Source organism: Hylaeus anthracinus, unplaced genomic scaffold (assembly GCF_026225885.1).
Source record: "Hylaeus anthracinus isolate JK02 unplaced genomic scaffold, UHH_iyHylAnth1.0_haploid 3, whole genome shotgun sequence".
NCBI lineage: Eukaryota > Metazoa > Arthropoda > Insecta > Hymenoptera > Colletidae > Hylaeus > Hylaeus anthracinus.
In genome coordinates, this window is record NW_026535284.1 from 7,043,206 (window position 1) to 7,066,250 (window position 23,045).

The 23,045-nt window shown below is 39.0% G+C and overlaps 2 protein-coding genes across 16 annotated transcripts in view; one reads left to right on the forward strand and one right to left on the reverse strand.

Moving 5' to 3' along the window:
• Positions 1 to 23,045, forward strand: part of LOC128894056 (proteasome subunit alpha type-5-like) — a 196,488-nt gene that overhangs the window by 122,325 nt on the left and 51,118 nt on the right. The window contains exon 9 of one of the 15 annotated variants that reach the window (XR_008461450.1): positions 20,174 to 20,313. The exons of the other annotated variants lie outside the window; for them this stretch is intronic. The gene's annotated coding sequence lies outside the window, so the exon portion shown is untranslated. The remainder of the gene's footprint in view (positions 1 to 20,173; positions 20,314 to 23,045) is intronic. 15 annotated transcript variants of the gene reach the window in all.
• Positions 1 to 23,045, reverse strand: part of LOC128894084 (protein Wnt-2b-A-like) — an 81,994-nt gene that overhangs the window by 27,305 nt on the left and 31,644 nt on the right. The gene's annotated exons all lie outside the window — the stretch shown is intronic.

The following is a 23,045-nucleotide window of genomic DNA, read 5'->3' on the forward strand; positions in this document are numbered from 1 at the left end:
ATTATGCGTAGAAATTAATTGTATGCCTTTGAATTTAATCATTTATGGCTTCAGTTATAATAAAATCACTCACCCCCATTTTGCTACGCTTGACGACCAACATTCATAGCAACGAAGCACACTATAGAATCTATAGAAATAGAATAGAGTCTTCTGAACAAAAAACAATCATTCAAACACCTGCTCCATTATAGACAATAAAAAGTTAACTTAGATCAATTGATAGGAACTCTGCTAATGTTTTCCTCGTTCCAACTCATAACATTGGATTCACAAGTTCCTCGATTTCCTGAATGGCCGAGTCCAGAAGGTTCCACTGCCCCACTATTGGGCCCTGCATCGATAAATTAGATCGCCTCGGTGTTTTCCTTGCTCGAACCCCCGTTTGATTTACAATTCCGTCGGCGGGAAATGACCGACGAAAATGAAAGAAACTTGTCGAACGTCCGCGTTACGATCTCCGACAAATTTTGACCACGTCCAGCGGAGTTATTGAGGGGCGAAACGGTTTCGTCCGGGGTTCCCGAAGGGATCCCGACGTTTATACACGGTCGGCGCTAATTAAAAGGATCCAACGGCGGGCCTCCAGCGACAGATAAGATCGGCGTTGACGCGACGAAAAGGAAACTTCGTCGGTTCCACTAGCTTTCTCGACGGTCAGGTGAGATATTTTGCACCGACCACGTACCGTTTCGAGAATTCGCTCGGGGGTTGTCACCAGCTCCGGTTAACTATTGGCTACGGTCGAAAGGGGCTTCGGGAACGGGGGAGATCCTGGCGGGCGATATAAATAATTTGCCGGGCCTAATTTGGGGAAACATTCTTGCTTTATTCGTCATGGCGGCGTAATGACACCAAGGCTTCGGTGTTGGGGCAGGAATTACTCTTTTTGGACAACAATTGGACGTTCCAAGTAGTTTATTCGTGTTTGTTCGGCGATGTAAAGGGTTTTATATATTTAGTATACATTAGCTTTTTCTATTATGTTTTACATATTACATATTTGTAGGTATTCAGATAGGTGGATCTATATGTTCCAATCTTATCAAATTCAATGTTTTCTTATTTTGAGGACCGTGGATTCTCCAGCAACTACCTTTAACCTTTTGAGAGATATTGACACACGTGTATACGTTTGCTTTCGCATCATCAATTATCGTTGTTTACGATCACAATACTTTTTAGAATTAAAAAATGTACAGTATTAAAGTGAAACAGTATATTTGTACATTAAAATCGATGTACAGAAAAAGATTCCTTTGGTCTGTGTGTATGAAATTAGAAAAGAAAAATTTCATTTAAAATGCATCCCTCAAGAGGTTACCGCTGTCACAATCTATAATATTGTACTCGAAGACAACCCCAAAATAAATTCGAATTATAATGCAGATTTAAATAAAAACTGATCTTGTTCCAGCGATCAAAAATGTCCCAAAAAGGGACCTTCGAGGTTTCCATAAATTAAAAGTCGACTCAAGCGTCGCATTCGACTGAAGGGAGGGCAGGGCGTGGTCGACATCAGGTTACCCGCGATTTTCGAGCGTAAATTTCACGACCTGTTCGCTAATCCACGAAATTATATTTCAGCATTGACCTCCGCTGCCAGACCAGCTGTGACAAAGCTCGTCTCGTATTTTCGGCGATTAACCCTCTTTCGTCCGATTGATGCTAAGTTATGAATTTCCGGCGAACGTTCGCAACGGGTCACCCACATCACGAGTGGGAGTGGTGTACATCTTCCGTAGATTTCTCTATTCCGATTCTGGGCTCTGCCTGTGATTAGCGAACGGCTTAGGAAACGCGTGGGCAGCGAACGCGTGGCGCAGAAATGGAGTCTGGTTAGCTTTTTCTTCTCTCCTCGAAAATTTCCAACTTTCCATACGCGGTCGCGAGAACGTGAGTAGGGAAACGTTTAGTGGTCAATTGAGGTATGCGTGATGTCGGAGTCTTTATTTGCATTCGCTTGTGCAGGTGCGATATCGATGCAGTCTGTGTAGACTTTAAATAGATATACAGTAAATCAAGTATTCGTACCTTTGATGTCTATCGAAGACGTTTGTGTAAATTTATTGATAGGTTCGATGTTTTCAAATGAATTTATACATATGTGCAGTTTATTTATGTATATATTTGTAATGAATCATTTATTTGGAAGCATCAAAGCTGTCATTTAATTTAGACTTTCTCTTCAGTAGGCATGGAGGTTACGAATAATTATGACACTTCGGTGTTGGGTCAGGAATTATTCTTTTTGGACAATAATTGGACGATGTAAAGAGTTTTATATATTTATTATATATTAGCTTTATGTATATTTTCTATTATGTCACATTCTATTACGTATTACATATTTGTAGGAATTCGGATAAATGGATCTATATGTTCCAATCTTATCAAGTTCAATATTTTCTTATTTTGAGGACTGTGAATTCTAACTTCTAACTTGTAATTTCTAACTTCTTAAGGACTGTATACAGGTGTGAAGACGCTTTCATTTTTCGTTTGAAGTATCTACGTGTATTTAAGTATCATTTCTAGGATGTAAATAGGGGAGAGAGAGACTATTTTTTCAGATATATATATATATATATATATATATATATATATATATATATATATATATATATATACATATATATTGTATGTTATTTAAATGTATTTTTTAAATGTATTTTAAATGGTTCTTCTTTAATCATGTTTAAAATATGTTTTTTTTTTTTATAAAAACCAGTGGCACCATTCGAAAGCTCTTGAAATTCTCTATAAGATACTGATGTCGATGTCATTTGGTCCCAATCCATAGATTATGTTTCTCAGTTTCATTACATACTACTCCATTGCAGTTGAAATTTGTTTATAATAGAATTTTATTAGGACAGAAATTTCAACGAAATACAAACTGAAATTTTGAGTATTCCAGATGGTATGAACCATAAATTGTACAGAAAAAAATTGAGATTAATAACGTGGTTAATTTTCGAGTGATAAAATTGTGAACATAGTATTACTAGAGACACAGCTCTGGTGATTTCAATGCGTGGCACGGTGAGGATAAGCAACTACCTCGCTTAAAGCATTGAAGTCTCCAAACGCTACAAGATACGTTATTAAGACACATTAACCCTTTGCACTCGAGAGGCGACTCTCAGTCACCACTAGGTTTCCTTTAGGTTTAATTTCTTTGGAACTCGAAGTGCCAATAAAATGATTGTCGTTGAGGCAAAGGTGAGCTGATTTTCAAATCTCAAATTACACATCTCATTTTCGAGGTCAATCTAAGCTTAGCATTCGTGACAATAGAATGCTAAAAAAGCATCTCGAGTTGCTGACAGATACCAGAAAAAAAGGCTTCGACTGCAAAGGGTTAATATCTATTTCCAATTACTACTATAAAAGTGACAATTGTACACATCGTTCAAAATATGTATCTCAAGTACAATTTCCTCGACTCTTACACTCACTTCGAATCGCGTGTCACGATGCTCTTTAACCAATCGAACGAAATAAACCTGTCGAAGGTAGATGCAGAGTACCCACGGGAAAAAAGTGTGGGAGTGAAAGGTCAGCGTGAGAAAAACGGAAGAGTGGCGCGCAGAGACCAACAGAGAGGAAGACGCAAGGTCCTTCGAATGCTAAAAAGTCCCCAGCAAGTGCTCCCCCCCTGGTTCAATCGCGGATGGGCGTTTCTTTCGATGCATATAGTGGGGGTGGGTGGGTGGCTGGGAGGGAAAGGGCAGTGATTCAATTTATGCCCCGACAATGCGGCTTTGTCTCGCCAAATTATCATACATGAACCTACATGCATAGTCCCCGTTGCGGCGCATTATCATATCATAGACGCGCATTAAAGTACCGGTTTCCCTCCCCTGCCCCCTCCCTCCTTCTCTGGCTGTGGTATTAACGCGAGAGGCGCCTGTGTTTATGCGACCGGGAAAGGAAGAATCGCCTTCGCGGCGAGGCGCATCGTCGATTAAACGCCTCGCGACGAGACGATTTCGCGGACCGTCTGCCGAGTTCCCTGCTCGCGGCCATTACCGTCGGCTCTGCCACTCCGAATCGAGCCTATCATTCCCGGAGATTTAGGTGATTCATAACAGGCTTGCGTCCCGCGGTTCGTTTAGGCGTTACTTCGCGCGTTAGGGTTATTTATCCGGATAGTCTCTAAGCACTGCTACTGGCGAAGGTGGAAGAATGGGTTTGGATTCAGTTGGCGCTAGAAACGAACAGAAGACATTTCGACGACATTTTTTGAGAGCGTTTCATATACCGATTATGAAATAATTCGTACTTGAATATTGAGAATATTATTTGGGTTTAAAGATCGGAAACGTATGAATCTTTAGCCCTTTGCACTTGGATGTCTTCTATGAGATAATTTGAGAAATTTGACTTCTTTTTCTGTATCTGTTTTTCGGTTTTCAATATATAGTTGTTTGGCAGGCACTCCTCGGGAAAAACTATGTATTTGAAACCGAAAAACGGATAGAGAAGAAGAAGTCAAATTTGTTTAAAATTGTCACGATGTAAAGTTTGACATAATTTTTCACTTGCTAAATCTACGTAATAAATTTTGGTTATGCGTCAGAGAGATGGGAAATTTAACGCTCATTCGAATAGTATACTTAGTTTTAAGTTTGCACTGCAATTTGATGGAGTTATGGCCGTTTGAAGAGTGTCAGGTCGAAAACATAGAAAAAATATTAAAAGTGAAAATACTCAAGAATAAGGCGACACAAAGAAAATGTCTAAGAGTGATTTTTTGTTGGAAATTTGTTGTGAAATTGACACCCTGCATATGTCCGAACTTATATGTAGATATACCCTATATATGACGAACTTATACCCTGTATACATAAGCAAACATGGAATTATTATAATAGTTTAATTTTTGGCACGAGCATGTGTTTAATTCAATTTAGCCTTGTGAAGTAGGCCACTATTTCAATTAATACGATATTTACTGTAAATATACCCTCAGGGGCTGTAGCTATGTTTGATTAGTAGCTATAGTACGGGCTTAGCGATCCCGAGGTACCCGAGCTAGGAGCGAAGAAGTCAAAGATTGATCTGAAACAGTTTAAATGTTATATGGAAAGAAACACGTATTTGCAAGACCGGTGATCTATAACAAGCGAGACTGTACTAATAAGTGCAGTAATCAGATTATAAAACAAAAACAAACAAATGTGCTGAGTTCTAGGACTCACATTCTGTCATCAATTACTTGTTCTTAAAGCCGCTACTATTTCACTAGAGATTACACACATGCAATACAATCATTTCCTGTTTTTCGAATTAAATATAGATTCATTAACATTTGATTGCATACTTTGAAAAGCACCGTGTCTCCAAAGATGTAATATCCAATAAATAAAATCAGAAATCTCTAAATGTCATCCGTCGACTAAACCGACAAGTATAAAAATATTCTACGCAACACCGCGCAATACTCGAACAACCGCTACCCTTCACCAGTTTCCAAATCGTCCGTTAACCCATTTCTATAATTCTTTCGATGAACCTGCCTCCTCGCGTTTCGAAGGGAATTCAGCGTAGGTGATCGTTCATCATCCGTCGCGTTGCCACATACGCAGCAACGCACAAACATAATGTTAACAAGTCACGCTTTAATCCGTGGCTGCGTTCCACGCACGCCAACCCCTTCGCAACGCATTAACTTCTCGTCACGGCGAACGAAATGCTCGCGACAGGGCCCAGGTAAATTTCTATTAAAGAACAGCGCCGGGTCAAGATAATTACGAGCGTCGGCTGCGTGCAAACAAGATAAGTTACAAGACTGCCGGTCGATCCCGATCGATCAATCATACCCCCATCGTGAAATGCTGCGGAAAGTATGCGGTCATTAATCCTGCGCTCGGGGGGGCATGCGTGAAACGCGAGGGGACGACGGCCGAGCGAACATCGTCGTATTGTGCAACAAAATAACATTGAGTGATTTCAAGATTTTGTGGAATGCGTTAGGTAACCGCCGAGTATTTATAGAGATCCATAATCATTTTTATTGGGGAGGAATGTTTCATTTGTGTTGGCTCAGAGAAATTTTCTTTAGTCTTTTTATTGGCTACTTAATTTTCTTGAATATGTAGACTATATAAATATTTGATTTGTGGAATTAACATAGAGGAATTTTCTTCACTTTTCTATCGTGTACACAATTTTCTTGGTAATGTGGATATAGATAAAAATATTTGATTTGCGATAGCTCAGAGGAATTTTCTTCACTTTTCCATTGTGCGCTCAATTTCCTTAAATATGTGGAATATATAAATATATACATAAAAATATTTGATTCGTGGTAGCTCAGAGGAATTTTCTTCACTTTTTCATCGTGCACTCAAGTTTCTTGAATATACGGAATATAGTTCCATCGGATTCGTAATTTAAATGATACATGTAGAAAAACATAATTGAATAATGCGAATAAATTGTGGATAGTATACGTGACAAGTACCTTTGTTAAATGGGGAATACCAGTTTGGATATTATTACTAGACTGTGGAAATTCATGCATTTATGCCAAGTGCGTTTATGGCATAAATTCAAACACACATAAAATATCAAAAATAAAATAGATAATACACGGTTGAAAATATAAGAGATACTTTCATTTTAATTTTAGTTACTCGCGCAATTTATGCGAAAACCAGATACAGAATGGTTGCATCTATGTAGAATAAAGTATTAATATTATGACATTATTTTATGCACTTGCGCATGGTTTTTATATTACTATATAGATACGAATGCATAAAATCTGCAGTTTACTAATGCCATTTTATGGAATCGAGAAGAAAAAAAAAGGACACTGAAACCGTTCGCGGGTATCTGACAGGAAACGTTCCACGCAAAAATAAGTAAATCGCATTATAAACCATAAATATTACAATCTCTTCAGCGTGTCGTTCCGCAACATTGCTTGTTACCCCTCGTCTTGCCTACAACAGTTCCTAACAACACGGACTATACACAGTTCCGTTCCAGCCAGCCACTTACGTCTCATAATGTTCCAAGTTAATAGTCAGATCAGTCGTAATAAATTTGCATTAACTCGTTTCCCCCGCATTATCCACGTGCTCCTCCCTTCGATGATAAAGCTAAGTTATTAGCGAGGACACGCTCGCGCCGCGAATGGCAACGTTGATTCATGGCGGCTCATTTCGTAAAAAACAGCTTGCAAAATGCAGTAGGCAGTAAACCCGCGGCTAATCCGTCGATGGCTGCCAAATGTCACGTTTGACGACGTTTCTATGGAAATTACAAATCAAAAGGGAGAATTGAGACAAAGATCTCCGCTGCAGGAGTAGCAGAGGGTTGAATTATTGTTGTATTATTGTTTACGAGGAAATGGACCACAAATTGAATCGGAAAGAGTTGAGATTAATAACGTGGTTAATTTTCGAGTAATAAAATCGTTAGCGTAGTATTACCGGAAGCTATGGTGATTTAAATGCGTGAGATGGTAGGAACATAGTACCTCGAAGCGTTGAAATTTCCGAAAGCAATGAGACACTAATGTCTGGCTTACGGGGTAATTATTGGTGAGATCATTTTATTTCTTTGCAAATATATGACCATAAAGTAGAAATATTAATATCTGCAAATACGAATAAGATAGAGCAACAGTGAAGAGTCAATTCGTTATACACGTCAGTGAATATTATTCCTGTAGATGCACATTCTTTTATAACAAGAAAGGAAGTTTGGCTCGGCTGAATGCCCTAACAATTTTATGTCATCAAACCATGTACCAAGACCTCGTTAGTAATTTCTCTGATTTTTCTCACATATTTACCGACGGATCTAAAACTAAGGAAAGCTGTACGATAATTTATGAAGATATAGCAATTACAATTAAATTGAACAGCGACGCTTCATCAACGTTATGTGAACTAATTGCTTTCCAACAGACTATCAAGGTTAGATTAAGTAGAGGAAGAGCAAAATGTGTCATATTTTGCGATTCAAAAAATGCCATCCAGTCTATGGAAGATACTTCCAAGTATGAAGATATAGTCACTACGTGGCAAGAAATGTACGCCTCGTCGTTGAAGAAAGGAACCAAATTGTCATCATATGGATTCCGTCGCATGTTGGAATTGAAAAAAAACGAAATGGCAGATGAGTATGCTAAAGAAGCGCCTAATTCGTCGACAGAAATGTTATTTTATACCTCTTTCCATGGAGCGCAAACAAAATATTGCTAAACGAGCACTTGACAAATATTGGAACAATATCTGGAAAGAAGCTGTACCTCCTCGGCAACTATCGCTAAAAAATAATTTTTATGAAAATAACCCCGTCCTGGAACTTACGAGACCACAGCGAGTAGCAGTATCACGTATTAGAATAAGCCACGCCAAGTTAACCCATTCATACTTATTGAACAAAACTGCTCCTCCGATTTGTAACAACTGTAATACTGTTCAAACTGTCGACCACCTTATTCTTTATTGCAATACATACGCGAGGATGAAATGTAACATTAAACAGTGAATACGTAAAACTGTCACTGATAAAAAAAAGTATACTACAGGTCCTGTAATTTCTTACGAACACTAATCTTTTCCAAAAAACTTTCAAAGCTCACAGTTGTCGCTAATAACCCAATGGTTGATGCGACGTTAAATAACTAACTAAAAAAAAAAAAGAAGAAATTTCATAAAAAGCATAGAAACTATAATAAAGAAGAGCCCACGAAGAAATCCAAGCAGCTGATTACGTCCACCGTTAACTCCTCCACCGACAGAACGCGTAAACGACACCGGCCATAAACATCACCGTAACGTCGCTAAATATCAGTAAATCATCGCGTTCCGCGGAAACGTTCGTCCTCGTGGCGGCACCGGCTTGTAATTTCCATTATGCAAATGAAAACACTGGCGAAACGACGGGCGCGAGGTTAAACCGATCTTCAACGATGATCAACATCGTGGGTGGCCGGCGGCGGATCTTACCAGTAGCCAAGAAGAGTCAATGCTACCAAGCCGTCGTCTTTCTCTCCTCTGTTTCACCTCCGTCGCCCCATCCGCGTTCCCCCGTGGCTGACAGACGAACGAACATAACAGACGGACGAACAGACAACCTGGCCGGCCTACGTGCGTGTAATTATCCTGTCAATGCGTCGGATTTTCAAGCCTCTTGTCGTCCACACGCGATACGCCCCGCTTCGATTGAGAAATCTCCACCGCTGTCGACGAATCTCCTGCCGCGGCGAAGAGGACATTCGTGAATTTTTTATGCAAACGCGCGATCGGAATATGCAAATCCAGACGCGATTTCTTGGGTCTCGGATTTACTCGGTGCAATTAATTCCGCGAGATGAGACGCTGGTTATTAAGATTTTGTGGATTTTGACAGGTAGTTGGGTTACAGATATTTTAGAATTGGAAGAGATTGCAAGGGCTTCTTTAAAAGTTTTTTGGAATGGATTTAGTTATTTTTACTTCAGAGACACCAAGTGTGGTGATAACAAAACGTTCTGTTTTATTTGATGAATTATATATTTTGTTTCAGATCTACTAAGTAAATTCATTGATAAACTTTAATTTTGCTAGCAGAATTTAATTAGTAGGTTCTTGCTTCAAAAGTAAGGCTATCAATCGTTTGATTTATAAGATTGGACTACAGTAGAGAGACTCCCTTAGATCCTACCTTATTGCCATAAATTATTTTAACTGAAAATGTTTGATTTTTACGAAAGCATTGTTTTCCAAGTTTTTTTTGGCGCGTGGAACACGAATCTGAAGTCGGTTTTGAGGTAAAAAATTTCTATGACTGAAAACCCCTAAAAATACGACCGTGACCACAGAAAAATTTGCGGAAGGCGTCCATGGGTAAGTGAGGACGCAGGTTGCGTTGTAGCCATGAGATCGAATCCCACCGGAGGTACAAAAGTTAAAAGAACTGGTTCGTTGTTTTCATGGAATACAATCGTAGGAAATAATTATGTAAAGTAAAATCTACCACAGAAAAATTTGCGATTACGATTGTGCCCAACACTAGATATGGAATCATTAGATGTTGAAAGAAACTCATTTTTCTTCATTACTACTTAAATAAATGATATTCAATGCGAAAGAAAGTAATTGTTCTATTATCCGAAAGTTCCACTATCCGGCCACTTTTGTCTCCCTATTAGTTCGGATACGGGAGTCTCCACTGTATATTTAAGATATAGACACTCAAGTCGAGACCATTCCAATCGATAATAATAATAAAAATTAGAAGGTGCATTCATTTCCATGTCTACCTACATCTGTTTCCCGACCAGCAGCCTTGATGATCTGCCTCCCACAAAATTCAATACTGAAAACTATGTCCTCCTATACTGATCTTCATGAAGGAACTCGTGCGATGGTGATTGTCAGATGGACAGCGTCGAACGAAAGGTGAAGTCGTTATTGAGATCATGGCGAGAGCGAAGGAGTTGGCTGAACGACTCAATAAATTACTGTGTTTGCTAAGAACGCGTAATTGTCCGCGATGAAATTTACGATGAGTGATCGGGCGAAGACATGAAGAGCCATCTCGTCGTTTTTATCTCCTGCTTGAATACAGTAATTACGTTGTGCAATTAGAGTCATAAGAGGAACGGGCGAAACGTTACGCATCGGATTTAATGAGTCTTCGTGGGTAGGAAACCGAAAAACGAAAGGGCGATACGAATAATTGGTTTCAATGTAGATCGTGCAAAATCGAAACGAATGTAGTTATCGTTAATTATGAAATGCATACGCTTTCGATTACGTCTGAATCAATATGTCAATTGTAACAGAGATAAAAGCTGAAAACACGAACTAGCTATGGAGACAATGTAATGATTTATTGCTTACGGTAGAATGGCTGTGGGTCTTTCCTTTCTAACTCTGCGAATAATGACTGCCGGAACGAATCGAGTAGTTTCGCCATCTATTTACCAGTCTAGACAACCCCGTGTTGCTAATCAAACGAGACAAATTTTCCCTACATTTCAAATTACAACACTAGACCAACGTAGGCGACAGTTTAGTCGAAACAGCTCTCCTCTATTTCTAATCTCGACCTGCTACTGATATCAACGTACCAAAAGTAAAGCTAGGCAAAATGTATAATATTATCTCTAGACTGTGGATATTTATGCAAATTCAAAGCTTCGCAGTTACTGAAAAAGAGGTTAAACTTAGATGAAAGCATGTCTCACCTTTTAACCCATTCACTGCTAGGCAAATTTAAAGGGTTGGACACCAAAATAAATCTTGTTTAATACAGATTTGTAATTAGGTTATTATTTTGATAATAAAAAGTGATGTTAAATATGTTGTTTCGAGAAGAAAATGTACAATCTTCTTTTGCAATAATTCGTGCCTCAAAAGGGTATATACTTGAGTAATTACAATCGATTTGAACTATGATACATCTCTTAATTGACAGCGAATGTTCTCCATTTATGTCGGTCCCATGCCAGACTGTTTAGGTACAGCACAATGCGTACATCGTTGTTAATAATTTATATATTTATGCGTTTGCGCACCTTCTCATAGATCTCTCCAAATCTTATGCATAAATATTCTCAGTTTATTAATCGCAAACATAATTTCTTCGAAGGCATTGCATGTTCTTCGTTATTTATGTGTTTGTGCACCTTCTCATAGATCTTTCCAAATCTTATGCATGAACAGTTTAATAATCGCAAACATAATTTCTTCGAAGGCATTACATGTTCTTAACACTGAGAATCGAGTGCAAGGAGTCAAAGGTGTAATTTACTGTGGTCCCGTGCCAGACTGTTTAGGTACAACACCTGTAAAATCCACCGTGTTCCCTACGTAACCGACTCATTTCCTTATCGTGGTCGATTATCGCCGCCTATCGTTACCTGGACAGGAGCGGCACAAGCATAGAAACGCGCTGACACGCGTTTACTTCCTCCGATTCCAGGTGCTTTCACTTTCTCCTCCGATCTTTCACCACGCCCACGCGCGACACTCGTCCCTAAGGATAATAAAGGACGACCACGGATCGGTCACCAATTCGAATCAGCATAATTTACCGAATAATGTCTCCCGGCCGATCGACTCGTTAATGGCATCACCTTTGATTTAAGCGGTTCGTTAAAATCGCACCTCACCCACTCCCGTTGCGAACACTTCACAATTACAGTGGCGAATCTAGACACATCGGCCCCTGAAGCTAATTATTCTCAAGGAATCTGATTCTTAATATTTTTACACTCCTAACAGTCCTGCTGTATCAATCGAATTAATATTTAATGTATGGTTGGACATATTTAGCATTGTTGTAATTTTGCATCAGATTTCGTGTGTATATACTTTTGACGACTTTTTAATATTTCTAAATATGGAATCCTACGTGATCGCGAGCTTTCTAATACGATTTACACGATAGCCATATTTTTCATATCGTTACGATTTTGTACCGAGCGTTTTATATGCATTTCTGATTATTTCTGCATTATTACGTATCATCTTGAATATAAATTTTGTTCAAGAGATTGAGACGTTAAATTAAATTTTGTAGGTCCCGTGCATCGTTCTCCTCGCATTCAATTAATTAATTATACAGATCAAAAATAATTTCCATTTCTAAATTCGACCATTTAAAATTAGGGAGAAGTTATCGGACTATGTACAGATTGGATTTTTGTTCTCATCTGTTGGGTGATACATACATTAAAAAATCAACAATTGTGGACGATTTCGGGCCCCAGAAGCTGAAGTAAGTGAGTTCCATGGATCCCTGGTTGGAAGGACTCGCTCGCGCTACCGTGGTTTATTCCTGTCGCGCGTGTTATGCTGCTCGCGCATTCGTCATGGAAACAATCTTAATAAATAATCGGTATTATCGAGCACTCGTGCAGTCTCGTGCCGTGATCGTTCGTAGAACTTGCCAGTATAAATCTGAGCCTCTGGTGCTCGCTATACCACGGCAGAAATAGGCTGTCTGAGACATCGACGGTGTTCCCTCGAGCAGATATTAATAGTCATCGATACGTTAATCGATTAATTCATCAGGTAATAGTAATTTTGTTGCGTGACTCGTTCATGGGATGATAGAGAAATTTATTAAGTAGCATCGATCCGTGAGAAGAATGCCTCTCAGAACCACACTAATGTCGAATGGATCTCTCCTTATCATTACAGATGGACTGTAGTAATATTAAATTATTGTAACTGTGATAGTATTCAATTATTATAATATCGGCGCCTGAAGAATGGCTCCGAGGTGTAGACATGATGCAGACAATCGAAGAACTAGGATTGACGAGCATTATGCATTGAATTGCCAGCAGGTGGTCGTTTGATACAGACGCAACATCAAATCATTGAATACATTTTCTGAGGTTATTTACGTTGTTTGTCAACGACGCATGGCATTGTTCACCATCGATTAGCATCAGGGATCGCTGTATCATTGCTGTGTCAGCGATACTTTGATTTTACATCGAAGGTGTAAAACATTCCGATTTCTAACCAGTCTATTCTTGTTTTTTTTTTTCTTGTGTCGGGGTTCTTTAGTCACTTGAACTGTCAAGAAACTTTTATCATTTGTTTAGAATACGAAGATTCTTTTTTTAAATTGTCTTTATAATAGGATCCACTCTAACTTTCTGTTTCTACTGTTTTTAATATGTATCAAAGTTCTCCTACTCTTTATGTTTCTATCATTTTTAAAAACTGATATATTCAGTATGTAATATTTCTTTGGTTTTTAAAATGTCGTCAATATTTTCTATTTTCTTAGTATTTCTATCTCTGATAACTAAGTTTTACAATACACATATCTCCAGTATTGGAAATGCTTTAAATTTCTAAAATATCTACAATATTTAATACCAATATATTTTAAATTTCTTTCATGTCACAAATATTCCAGCTTGAAAATCTACCAAATTTCCTTAATAATATCTTTAATAACTACATAGAATCTCTACGGTACATCTCCAATATTGAATATGCCTCAAATTTCTAAAATATCTACAATATGTAATAACCATATATTTTAAATTTCTCTCATGTCACAAATATTCCAACTCAAAAATCTATCAAATTCCCTCCCCTCCCTGCTCCTCTCGATAAAAACGTCCAACGTGTTTACAGCCACCTGCACCATTTCCCAGCTTTCAACTGGCCGTTTACCGCGGAAACGCAAAGGTCGAGTTCGAAAGGGCGATAAATCGAGTAAACGACATTCGAATAGACTATCGGGCGAAACCGTGGTTCTAAACGCTTCTTCGTGCTTCTAACGTGCGAAACAAGACGCGATACACGCGTTCGTGTCCGCGCAAACCCGTGTAAACGATGCGCAGCACGAAAGCGATGGCCAGGTGCGGCGACAAACTACCCCAGGCGCGATATAAATTGGCAGCGCATTCTTATCGAGCCCAGCAACCGTCGCAGTAAATATTAACACGCTGAACGCTATGATTAGGACATCGTGTTACTTTATCTGCGTGCAGACCTAACGACAGGGGATACGTTTATACGGTGAACGGTATCTGGATCGTACGTGTACATTGTGATACAGAGAGTGTCGATGACATTTCAGTAACCTTCTTTCGAATTTAATAGGTTCTAAGTTGGATCATTTTGTGAAATTTATTGGACACGATCCAGGTGCTTAAAGGGGATTACTGCGTAAGGAAAACACCTGTTTGGAATGGGTAGTGACGACATTTCGGTAACCTCCTTTCGGATTTAATGGGTTCTAAACTGGATTATTTTCTAGAGTTTGTTGTTTATGATATCTTGTCCACTTGCACATGGTTTCTAGTTAAAGACATATCAAGAGATTACAGGTTCAGTGTCTTACTGCTTCAATAGTAATCTCCTAGATGGAATTGAATTATAATTAATAATAAAATGATTCAATTATTAAATGTGTATCATAGGTGGATGCATTTATGATTTAACATTCTTCGTTAATTTAAATGGTGTTCCCCTTCGTTACATATGTATTTTCGTGCATTTACTAAAGAAATTCATGAAAATACTCAAATATAAATAAAAATTGCTTCCTTTAATGAATCGTAGCAACAAATATTTCCTATTTGGCTTCTGTAGGAACCATTTACTAATCGCGACAACTATTATGTATACTATAAACTTAACGACTTCGAGGTCTTGCGTTGTTCATTCGTGTTCTGACCGAGTCATACGCTCATAGAAATAAACACGTTAAGCAATTACCATGAAGACTGTATAAGCAGATCCAACTCCCTAAGAAAGTTACTAGAAAACTGTTATCAAAATCCCGAGCTTTGAGTTATGAATATTTCGTCCACTCATATATATATATATATATGATAATACATACACACATGACATATATATCGTAGTCTGTGCGCACTTGGGCCGCGAGTGGTAGAAATATTCATAACTTAAAGCTCGGGATTTTGACAACACTTCTACAATACACAGTTAGGACTCCTTATACAGTCTTCATGGCAATTACATATCGTGAGTTAATACGTATAATATAAACTACATTAAAGTCCCTAAATAACTATCCAACAGCTTCAACGCCAAACATCAACAATATCCAACATAATTTTTACAAGTTGCCCTCCCTAATTTCACCCGAATTTCTATAAAATTTCAACAGCACCCTCTCAGACGGCGCCTCCCTCTCTAATTCCCAATTTCTCTCAACGTTACAATTTGCATCCTCCCTTGCGCATTGTTCCGTCGAAGAAGAGGAGCAAGGACGCTGAGAAATAAAAGCACCGATCGTTCCTCCGACTCCTCTCGGTCCGTCTCGCGGAGTTGAAGCGCGACAAGGGAGCAGGGGGGTCCTATAAAAATGCAAATTTTACACGCGTCGTTTGAATACCGATCAATGAGTCCCATGAATTGCGCACTAAATGCTCGATTACATCGGAATACACGGAAAGGCTCGCGAGTGTATAAATCGGGGCTCCGAGTACGTACGTTAAGCGTAATTTATTCCGCGTATGATATACACACGCCTCGGCGAAGCTCGGTTAAACCATTTGCTGCTTTGGTTCCATCCCTCTTTCTTTCCGTTTCTGTTCTTTTTTTCTTTATTTCTTTTCCGAGCGCGCACGGGTCCCCAGAGAGGCCCCCAATCTTCAGGGCTTTCGCGAACGCGTGTAATGCGACGGTACGCGGGATTTATGGGAATATTTATGCGTATTTATAGGGCGTGGAGTCGTCGATGTCCGCGAGTAGGTACACGGGACTTTCGTGGGTTTGGCCTACCGCGTGGAGAGAGCCAGATCGAGAAAGGATCCTGGCCCGAATTTATGTCGCGCCACGAATAGTTCCGTGTTCCCTGGGCCTCTCTTCTCACGCTTCGCGCCACCCGTACACGAGCACCTCGATGTGTTTCCTTTGGATACACGTGTTCCGTGCCCTGTCCTTCCGACGCGGTAACCCCGTTTCTCAGGGTGCCCGATCGACCGCCATCGAAGATCTAGCCGATCCTGCTCACCTCTAAACGGACGATTCTTAAACACTTTGCTCCGCTACGTAACACCGGGGCGTGGCTAAGAGGCTTCAAGTGATTCTTTGTCTTTTATAGTATTTAAAGAGAGAAGATTAAGAGAGATAAGCTATTTGTTTGACAATTTCTTTATTAGATGGGTTGAAGTTTTTAAAACGCCGAAATATGTGTTTGATTAATTATATCAAAGAGCATTAAAACCAAGTTTCAAGAAAATCATCAAAATCAAAACCATAAATAAAATATTCCTCATTAAAACGTTGCAACCCCTTTTTACCACCATAGGAGTTGAATTTCGAACTATCCTTTCTTATTCCTTGTATACATCATAAAGGAAACCTCTGTGCAAAATGTCAGCTTTCTAGGTACAAGAGTTTAGCCTGGACGTTGATTATAATAAGTCAGGGCTTCATTCTTATACGTACAATATAACATAGATTATCATTGTTTTCTTAAAACAGAAAAATCTTTCCTTTCCACACCACCTTAATTTCTATAAAATAAATAATTTCAATTCCACCAATTCCTTATTTATGACACTCCAAAATTCAAAATACACACCATGAATTCTCTTCATTTTCCGAATCTCTCCACCGCGTGTCCCCTCGCCAAAATATATTACACTCAACAAAAAAAAAAAAAAAAAATAGAAAACTCCAAGTGACAAATTCATCGTTCCAGTTGTCCCTGTTCTCGAACCGTAAGGTACGAAATTATCCGCTCCAATCACACTCGCACTGCGAGTCTCGCAGCCCCCTCAGCTCTCCTACACAACTTTTCCACCGGTTCGTTCTATTTTATTTTATCTACGGACCGGTTGTTGTTACCCAGGTATCAGGTTGAAGCGCAGGTATCGTTTCGACTTCCACGTTTTTCCTGGTGCAAGCATTGTCCGGGGTAAATCGTATTTTCGGCCTCCAGAGGTCTGCCGCGGGACTTTAACGAGCTGATCGCTATCGGGGCGCACGTAGTTACTCGCATGAGTCATTTCTGCGGAACGGGCAGCCGACTGTCCTTCCGCAGCCTCGTTCTCCTGAAACGTTGCGCGAATTAATAACCATCGTCGTCCGAATGCCGCGTGTTGCACTCGCGGGCGATTTATTTCGCTGATCATTGCGTTGCACGAAGGTTTTCAGCCGAAGGTCACTGGAATGGTTGCTTGAAAACAGCATGGATCTTTTTTAAATTAGAACAAATCGTAATCATTTCCTACTGTAAGAGACTCTGCGAAAAATAAGGCACGGTGATTCGAACCTACGATCTTCTAATCCACAGTCGACCGCTTTTTCCACACGACCAATCCCGCACCCTACGATTCGTATTCAAATGGACATTTTTGTTATAGAAATTAATGTATTTTCTTTCGTGATTCAATTAAAAGGAACGAACTAGGTTAAATTGAAATGATCGAGGTAAAATTATGTAGAATAAATCAAGTGAGCTTGAACAAACAGGTACAGGGCTACTCATTCTGACCTGAACAAGAATTAGGAATACAAAGAAAGAATATATCGGTTCGTTTAGAAAAAATCGAGGTACTCCGCATAAAGTATTTTAAACGTTTCTAGAATCAAACAGTCTGCATATAAAAATCCGAAATGTGCCACTAAATACTTTCTCGACATCCAATTGCGTCCAAAATACGTGTTGGCTACTATCAGAAATAATTCCGTTAGTTTTAAGAAAGCTTAATGCCACCATTTGAATCACAATTCTGTTATATCATCAGAAGATTAATCCTTTCCAGTCTAGACTTTTTGATTTCGATGCAACTTTGTCGAGTTTCATTCTACATAAGACAGCAAAGGGTTAAAATATCCAATGAAGATATATATATTACTTCTCACTCCCTAATAAAATAAAAAATCTTTCTATATCAACCAGAAATAGATTTTTCATTTTTTGGACCTCACCAGTGTATTTATTAGTCTCACTTCAATTTCTTCGAGAAGGCTTAGACAGAGTTATCGGGCCAGTAAATCATCGGTAGCGCCTCCCAGCTCGTAACACGCTGATAGCCACGTCATCATTAAGCATAATTAAACGCTATCGTTCCGTGACTCCGATACCACCGGTCAGAAAACGCGCGAACGTTCGCAAAAAGGTTACACGGGCGGCTGGATCCAGCGTAAATTGGCCGTTGTCGACGGTGATGATCGTAGGCGAAGCTCGATCATTTTTACACCCGCTATCGAAACCGACTCGCCAGCCAGATACCACAGGTGTCGCTAATTACCGCGATAACACCTTCCTCACTGTGCCTATCGGCGAAATTAAACGTTCCGTGTTTCTCTCCTTCGGATAGATTCGTCGTAGACGTGTAGATACGTTCGAGACTTTCGAGCGCGTTTTATCGGAAGTAGAATTTTATTTCACACAGGTTACGAAGAGAACAGACTGCGCGCAACTTAGCGCAGGTGTCAACGTTTCTCGATAATGCCAGGGGAAAGATTTGGAATTCTTGGTAGGAGGCTGTTTGGTTCTGGTTGGCTGCTTCTGGGCAACTTTTTTCTATTTATTTCGTTAATTTCATTATTACTTTCACTATATAATTTCAATTATTTATTTGTATTTATGGCTGTCTCAGGGTTGTCAATCTTTGTCTAGTTATTCATTTATGGATATTGGGGTTGGGGCAGCGTTAGAGGACATTTTCGATCTTTTATTGCATAATGTGTCCAATAGAAAATATAATAAAATTACCCAACCTTTGTAAAATTGAAATAAATTTTGTATACGTAGCATAAAGAAGAAGTACAATAATTTCCTAAAAATTTAAAAATATTTAATCCTTTGTTTCGATTAATATGGATAATCGAAATCTTAGAGATCGTGCACACCTCCCATTACAATAAATACTCCTAAAATCCTCGTATGAAGCAAACCATCAAGAAAAGAAAAGAAAATTGATGCTATAAAGGGTTAAGCAAAAGTAATATACACGTCCTCCGTTCTTTATTAGATTGCCGTATCAAATCGTCAGATCAGTACCTAAAAGTAAAAATATCTTATTCCTGTAGACTCGAACGTGGACACCCTAAGAAGTCACAAGTACCATTACCATAAATACAATTCTCGAACAATAGACTCATCGGTAACATAAAGTGATGTTCATGCAACAGTGTTGACCCTTTTCCCCCAAGAAGACTACTCATTCCTCTTTCTTTTTATTATCAACTGGACCACTGACTTTTCCCTTTGTCGCCCTACGTGTGGTGAACCTCGTATAAAAATGAAATGACATAACCCTGGGAGCTCACGAGTACCATTATCATAAATACCCAGAAGAATTCCGAGATCCTCCTAATCCTAGAATCCTCGAAAAATATAATCGTCAAAATTGGAAATGGCCTCGACACTGTTCACGGATGGACATCATAGAAAAATATAAGGATTGCTTGGCGATGGGGGTCAGGCTCGTTTGTTATCTATGTACGTAGAGGTGTGTACATTTTGGGCCACAAATTACCATTATTTTATGGATGATGGGGAAATAGAAGCGTTTCTTCGTAGAACGATGAGCTCGTTAACCCAGGTATCTTCAGGATCTGATCTCTGGGGGCCAGGTAATGCCGAAAATATCTTTGTAGGATGGTCCTGACAAGCGGAGAGGTGGCGAAAATTTCAACCCTGGCGCCTGAAGATTTATTGAACGGCTTCCCTATTCTCGGGCCCTTTCCGTGTGTTTCAGGCCTCACCGACGCTCGGAACGCTGTGTGCATTCGTGTGACTGAGCGATAGAGGACCCAGTCACCCGTTGAGAAAGGTGGAAAACAAAAAGAACTCGGGCCCCGGATGAAAACTAATACGCGCTGGATTGAATTTTTACAGGTGAGTGACAACTGTGACGCGCCCCGTGACTACCCTATTACACTTGCTAACAAATGTCGATTTCTTTCTGCATCTTTTTCCTCGAGGGGAATCAGGCGCTTTCGCACATCATCCTGGCCATTGTTTTGTTTTGGTAAATTGAATTCGGGGAAGGCAGGCACGGCTGGGTAAAATATATTTATTTTATTTTCGTAGATATTAGGGGGACCAGAAAGTAACGTCGATACTCGTTTATTATTTATCAGCTCGCTGTGTACCAATCGATTTTTATCGATCAGGTATTGAAAATTTGCACGCTAGATGGCAAAAGGTTATTTATTACGAGGACGATTACGCTATTAATTCAAAATGAAAGCATGTTATAAATTTATTTATTTGAACTTAATGTAAAAGAAACGACATTAGAATGTATAAGTGGACAAAAATATTGCATATATGCACAGGATGGATCAAATATATTTATTTTATTGTTTCAGAATGAATATATATTTAGATAAAAATAGTACACATGTATATATAGATAGTTGAATATGTGAGCATATTATAAATTTATTCGATTAAACTTAATGTAAAAGAAACGACATTAGAATGTATAAGTGGACAAAAATATTGCATATATGCACAGGATGGATCAAATATATTTATTTTATTGTTTCAGATTGAATATATATTTAGATAAAAATAGTACACATGTATGTATAGTTAGTTGAACATGTAAAATATATCGTCCACAGGACTTTCTTCTCGCACACGTTGCCCTAAATTAATTTGCCAAAGTCTGTTTCATAATAACGAATCAATTTACCTTCAAAAATTCATTCAACTTTAACTTCCATAAATACGAATTTTCTTTAAATTTCTTTATAACTTACGAACTAGCGCGAGCACATACTATTCAAATTTTGCACATTGTCACGTCATTTTGCAAGGGGAGTAACCACGAAGTTCATTCGTGAAATAAAAAGAAAATTTTCTGATCAGTGCCAAGCGTCACACGAAATGGCCTAACGATTACCGTGAATTACGGTTAATTAGATTTGGTGTTCGGATAGGGATCTCGATCCACGACGGCCAGGTCGTTCGATCCCTCGCCAACAGGATCTGTCGTAATGGACAGTGATAATTATAATGAGAACGAAGATTATAGTGATTACCTAGCGGGCATTCTTCGGTCGGGAGAGTAATTGGGATAAGCACATAGCTCGTCAGCGACTGGGGCCGTTTGAATATATTGGATGGACTTTTGTCACCTCCTGTTTTCTCGTTCGCGACCAGTCGATGCCTTCTTTCTCGAATGGAAAAAGAGAATTTTCGATGGATTTGTTTGCTCCCGTCGTCTTTTCAAATATAAATTCATTCGTCGGCCAGACAGGTTTCGTTCTAAAGCGTTTGCATAATTTACCTGAGAATTTGCAATCAGACGAGAGGGATTCGCGTTGCTGATGAAGTGCCAACCATTCGAATGTCTCGTGGATATTTTAGAAGTTACTATGAAAGTATTATGTGACGTGAATGTTGATATACGATATGCCTTCCTTGGCCAAATTAGGCAACGTTTTTGGTCACTCATAAAAGGCTTGAATTCGAAATAAAAACTGAATGCTTTCAACTTTCGTTTTGTAATTTACATGCTTAATTAGCGATACAGATATCTGTGCGTTTTTCTTTGATAAAGTGTATGAGAAGGTATATACATACCATCTTTGTATTTTGTTTTCCCTGCAAAATTCTCCACAATCACCGTTTAATTATAGACAATCATCTTCTATCTTTAGTCGTTAGTAATCACGGTTAAACGCTTGTTAGGAGATAAACAGCTTACTTTCCTTTGCCATTATCGCGAAATTATACTGTTTCGTAATCGATCGTATGAATGATGCCATTTACTATTCAATCTCATTGTGACTGCGCCGCGGTTCATCAGCGGATAGTAGTATACCATTATTTCAATGTCGGGCGAAAATGACTATTCTCTGTGCTTTAAGCATCATCGTTAAACAGGAAGCATTAGAATGTTTTTACTTATTTTGAGCAAAAGGTGATTCCACATAAGTCAAAGTTTATTTTATAACGCGTACAAATTTCCGAATACTTCTGCAAAAGATTCAAATTCGTATACATTAAAGAGCGATCAGTCAGTGAACTTGATTAATATATAAATTAATATTTATTCTATAAAATAATACCATCCTTTACTAGGTAAACTTTTAACGTATAGACCCACAGAATATATAAACAGTATTATAACATTGTTAATCCTCAAAATTTGACGCTTTCAAAACTTGAACCTTTTAGACAAAATAAAAACAAAATTTCTTATTTAAATTTAAAAAGCCCTTAGAATTCTCTCTCCTTCGTCTCATCTCCACTTGAAAAAAAAAAAGAGAAAATGTTCACGACACAGAATCTCTTGCAAAACCACAAAATTTGTGTCCGCAAGTTTCCACAAAGCTGCAAAGGTAGAAGTAGAGTTTCTGGCGATAATGTCCCTCGAGACACCTAACTCGAAACTGTCGCCGCGTATCTCCTCGCGCTCGATAACCGTACAAACTGTCGTCGTGTATCTTATCCGGTCCCGCCTCCCTACCATGAATCTCTCGGGCCCAATAACTCGCGAATCGTCACATCGACGCAGTTTCCATTCGTTAACGTCCGCACGCGAGGCCCAGCTAATAAAGACATAGATCATGATCGCGCGAACAGGATGAATCGGCACCCGACGGTTCGGCGAC